Genomic DNA, 5584 nt, shown 5'->3' on the forward strand with positions numbered 1-5584 from the left:
ACACGCGGAGATGACAGGAGGAAGCTTGCCTGGTGGAACAGGCTGGTAGGAGCCTGGCCCAAGCGAACGTAGCAACCAATCACGTTCTATGAGTCCTTTGAATCGCCGGGAAAGACGGCCAAATATGTTCGCCGTTGTTGTACTTCTTTTCTTGTCGTTGCTTCTTGTGCTCACCTCTAATGCGTTGGTTTGATCGTGACAAGAAGCAAAAAAAACTCCAATGAGGCATCCTGTTCGCCAATTGGGTCATCTTGCACGTCGCCGTAGGTGAGGACTTCCTCACCAGAGAAGACGAGAAAGCCTGTACAACCTTCCTTACTGTGTGGTAATTCCATATCATTGTTTGAACCAAGGATAGAACATAATTTGGATGCTTTTCTTGTGCAATTATGTTTGCACACTTAAAAATGACACTTTTCTGCTTATGCATTGGTTCAGTTATAAGCAGAAAAGCTAGACGTTCTGTGAAGTTGATATGCTTTTGTACCAATTTAGTGCTAATAATCATATGCCACATTATCTAAAGCTTATGGTCTTCTTTATATAAATTATTATAAAATACGCCGTGGAGTGGCCTCGGATGTGTGGTCGTGGGGTCCGTCGGAAGAGCTTTCACTACCGGAAACAATAGCTTTGTCGAGTGCCTGAAGCACTCGGCGAAGCCTTAAAAACACTCGGCAAAGGCTTTGCCGAGTGTAACACTCGGCAAAGAAGGCTCGACAAACAGTGCATCGGCAAAGCCTCCTTTGCCGAGTGCTTTTTGTCGGGTACTCGGCAAAACTCTTTGTCGAGTGCCAGAGAGCACTCAGCAAAGAAAAGTGGTCGTTACGGCGCCGGGTGACGGAGACGGTAGCTTTGCCGAGTGTCTCTTGCGACACTCGGCAAAGAAGTCTGCTTTGCCGAGTGCCTTCCTGGCAGCACTCGGTAAAGAATACTTCTTTGCCGAGTGTCACAAGATACACTCGGCAAAGAAACCGCCAGGGAGGGTCCCCATGTCAGGTTCTTTGACGAGTGTCTTAAGTGGCACTCGGCAAAGACGACCTCTTTGCCGAGTGCCAGCGGCATAACACTCGGCAAAGAACCTAAGCCGGTGTCCAGGTCTGTGCTCTTTGCCGAGTGTTATGACCCAGACACTCGGCAAAGAGCCTCTTTGCCGAGTGTAACACTCGGCAAAGTGACCAATATATACCTTTTTTATTTGTTTTTTGTATTCCATCCACACAAACAGAAGATATCACATATATATCATATATATACATCACAGATATCATCACAGACATAAATAGCCAACAAAAACATAAATATCCATCACAAACATAAGTGTTCAACACACGTATTAGACACAAACATAAGTCTCAAACGTCGCAAGCTCTCACATAAGTATCAAACACAGACATAAGTATTATACATAAGTTTTGAAGTCTAAAACAATGAAAACACAACACTCATGGAGGTGGGCGGTTTGACTGAGGTTGCGTTGGGCTGAACCCTTCCGGAGGGTTGTTGGATGCCGCCCCAGATTGGCCCTGCACAGAGAAGAGATTGCATGTGTTATACCAGATGCATTACAAACATGTAACTACAATTTTGATACTAACAGGAGTGTGGAAGAGAGTAGGGTCAACTGGGGGGAACAATGGAGGTGGCGGAGCGATGCCCTGTGCGGCGCCAAGGCTCTGCATGTACTGGAACATCTCCGCCATCCTCTGATCAGCCGCCGCCCGCTCCGCCATTATCCTCGCCTCCATCTCTTGATGTTCCCTCCTCTCTTCTTCTAGTTGGGTCTGTAATATTACAAGCCAACGTTATAGTAACTCAAAGAGAAGGTATATAACTCAAGAAAGGACGAGTTACATAAGCACTAACCTCGAGTTGCTGTATGCGATGCTGTGAGCTGTCGTGCCGAGGTCGTATGGCTGGACTCGAACCCGTGCTCCTTGCTCTCACCTGAGACAGAGTGGGAGTGGAGGACGAGTCGATTGCCCCATCGGCAATCCAGTACCGCCCATGTCTCTTGCCTCCTCCGACCCTCATCAGCACATCGGGGTCGATCGGCTCGGTGCTCGGATCATAGTCTGGGCCATGGACCTCCTGCGCCATGGCGGTGTAGTCATGGAGGCGGCTGTAGACGGCGGGGTTGGTGTAGGCCTCGGGCCCGTCATCCGGGTTGTAGGTGACGTCGGACGTCGCCTTACCCTTATGGGCCATAGCATAGGCCGAGAAGGTGGAGCAAGGCCTGCCACCATGTGACGCCGACTGCAACGAAAACCAACGAGATAGTTAGAAATAATATCTAACTTAGTGCTATATATCTAAATAAAAATGGTGGCGTACCCATGCTTCGGCATATTGGCCCAGGCTCCGGCTGCCTTGGTGGTGGGACGGGCCTTGCATCATCAAACTCCGTTCCCAGCTAGCTGTGTGTGCCTCGTCCCACTCAGCCGAACACCACCTATCCACCATCTGCTCCCAGCACAGAGGATGTGTGGCGCACCAATGTGGAATCACCTGCAAAGTAAACACATAAAGTGCATATCAGAAGATAAAATAAAATTCATGCATGGAGTACTGGTACCAAACATGCATGACTTTACCTGCAGGTACTGCTCCCTGGTCAACGACATGGTTCGGGCTTGAGGTTTGGTCACCTTCTCCCCAAGGACGGAGCCGTGGTAGGTGATGATGGCCTGGATGCGGGCCTCATAGTGCATGTCCACAACGAGCTTCTTACAGCTCGTGGTGGCCACCACATCCGCCCTAGCCTCGTATCCAGCATCACATCTGAAGAAATCCTGCATACAAAAACGATGTATCCATACATTATTTCAAGAATTTGCAACGAATGCGACATATTTTACATTATACTAAGACTTACCCACAGCTCTTGCTTCACCCGCTCCGCCTTGTTATTGAATTCCCTGTCGTCCCGGTCTACTGCATCGGGGGCGACGGTGTAGTGGTCGAAGGTGAAGGCTGGGCCTGTCACTCCGGCATACTCCACAAGTCCAGGGAAGTGTTCCCTGCACAGCAGGCCGAGAATGTTGTTGGGGGCGACGATGACCCCCAGCATAATCCAAAACCGTCCAAGACCTGTCCAAGTGATAAATAAAAAGTATTAGTTTATATTATCATTTTGAACACATAATATGAACAAGAATGAAGAACATAAAGTTACATACCTCTCCCCTTCCAGCCGAATCAGCGGCCGTCTGTCCCGAAGTATGGGACGCGGCGGAGACTCGCAGGGCCTCGCAGGTAGATGCTCCTCGAACTAGAGCCGCCTGAACCTGAGGCGTCCTGGTGCTGGTCGTCGTCGTCCTGCTGCTGGTCGTCGTCGTCCTGAGGCGCCGCCTGCTGCTGCACTGCCTGCTGTGCCTCGTCCTGCTGTGCTGCCTGCTCTGCATCGTCCGTCGCCCTACTCCTCCTCCCCCTCCTCCTCCTCAGGAAACCGCTCACCATATTTGTCCAGCAACCTGCAATTAAGAGTAAACAAATAAGCACATATAAAAAGATGTATTTAAAAACAGGTGCGAAATAAAAAGTCATATAACATTACATCGATTAAAAATAATCCTCATATGTGTCGGGGTTAGCCGGATCATAACTCTCATCATCACTATCAAGCATTTCAATCTCAACACCATCGGAAGACGCAAGTTCGTCATTAATGTCATTGCCTTCAAGGATTATTAAGTCATTATCATTTTGCACCTCATCATCCTCCTCATCAACAACCATTTCAATATCTACGTCCATTCCGATAGCTTCGGTTAAGTCTATCTCAAATCGCCCTTCTAGCCCATCTTCTTGGAAGAACTCTCCATCATATGTGTCCGGATCTAAGTTGTAATCTTCATCGTTAGGAACAGGTAACCTCCCATGCGGCGATACCTTATACACAACATCCCAACCCTTAAGATGTTCTTTCGTTTGACACGCATATGGGAGATAATACACTTGTGTGGCCTGTTGGGCCACGATATAGACATCGTCTCCTGCTAAGGTGGAATCTTGTCGAATTTCGACTATCCCAAGATTAGAATGTGTCTGTCTCGTCACTTGAGGGTCAAACCAATGACATTTGAATATCACTGGAGTAATAGGTTTGGAACCATAAAAATTGAGCTCATATATTTCTTCAATTCGTCCAAAATAATCAACATTGTCAAGGTCCAGCGTAAAGACTCCAGAACACGTTGTTTTCCGATTGGGCCGACTTTTGTCGTAGTGTGTTGTGCGAAAACGGTATCCATTGACGTCATACCCAGAATATTTCGTGACCCTATAAGCAAAGTCGTTGGCTACTTGTCTCAACTCGGCACTCATAGACGGATCTCTTTGGCCCTGCAAGTATTCGCAAGTTAAAAGACGCTAAATTGAGTTCAAAGACGTATCACTTTTACAAACTAAGCACGTACCTTACGTTTGAACCAGGAAATGAAATCGGGCAACCCATTTCTCGCACCCTTTCTAAGAAGAGCGTCATATTCCTGTGGAGTGGGGTCCCTTGATCGACGCCAGAATTCATGAAGAAATTGTTCCATGTATGGCGTCACCTCTTCAAGGTTGGTCAATACGTATAACATGATATGTCGCCACTCTTCATGTGTCAGGGTCTTCGTGGTCGAGCCACTTGCACTTCCGAGTTGGCCTCGAAATATGCTAAGGTTCGATTCATTGTCGCCATCATTGTAACGAGGGGGTGGATTATGCACGCTCGGCAGTTTGTCACCATAATAAGTTGTTGTGAAGTTTGAGACCTCCTCTAGAATGTATGCCTCTGCAATGGAAGCCTCGATTTTGCATTTATTTCTACATTTCTTTCGAATAGTCTTTAGACATCTCTCGATTGGATAGCACCAACGTCCCTGCACGGGGCCCCCCATTCGTGCCTCATAGGGGAGATGAAGAATCAAATGCTGCATTGGATTGAAGAAGCCGGGTGGAAATATCTTCTCAAGCTTACACAGTAACACGGGGGCCAATCTTTCCAAGTCTGCAACCACGGTTCGAGATAACTCTTTTGCACAAAGCTGACGGAAGAAATAGCTCAACTCTGAAAGCGCTAGCCAGACATGCTCAGGGACATAGCCTCGAACCATCGCAGGAAGAATCCGTTCAATCCATATGTGGAAGTCATGACTCTTCATCCCTAAGACTCGCATAGTAGATAAGTTAACCCCCCTACTCAGGTTAGCTGCATACCCATCAGGGAACATCAACATCTTGATCCACTGAAGTACTTCCTTCCTCTGGGCCCTGCTTAGGACGAAATCGGCCTTAGGCCTTCTCCATGTCTTTCCGCCACTTGGCGGCTTCATCTCTAGTTTTGGTCTATCACATAACGCTGCCAGATCCACTCTTGCCTTCACATTATCCTTTGACTTATCAGGAATGTCCATAATTGTTGCCCACAGTGCCTCGGCAACATTTTTTTCAGTGTGCATCACGTCAATGTTGTGTGGAAGGAGCAGGTCGTCATAATAGGGGAGCCGAGTCAAGCCAGACTTATGTGTCCACATATGCTGCTCACCATATCCCACAAAACCACCTTCTGTATTGGCCACGAGCCCATCTATCTGTT

This window comes from Zea mays, chromosome 1 (genome assembly GCF_902167145.1).
Source record: "Zea mays cultivar B73 chromosome 1, Zm-B73-REFERENCE-NAM-5.0, whole genome shotgun sequence".
Lineage (NCBI taxonomy): Eukaryota > Viridiplantae > Streptophyta > Magnoliopsida > Poales > Poaceae > Zea > Zea mays.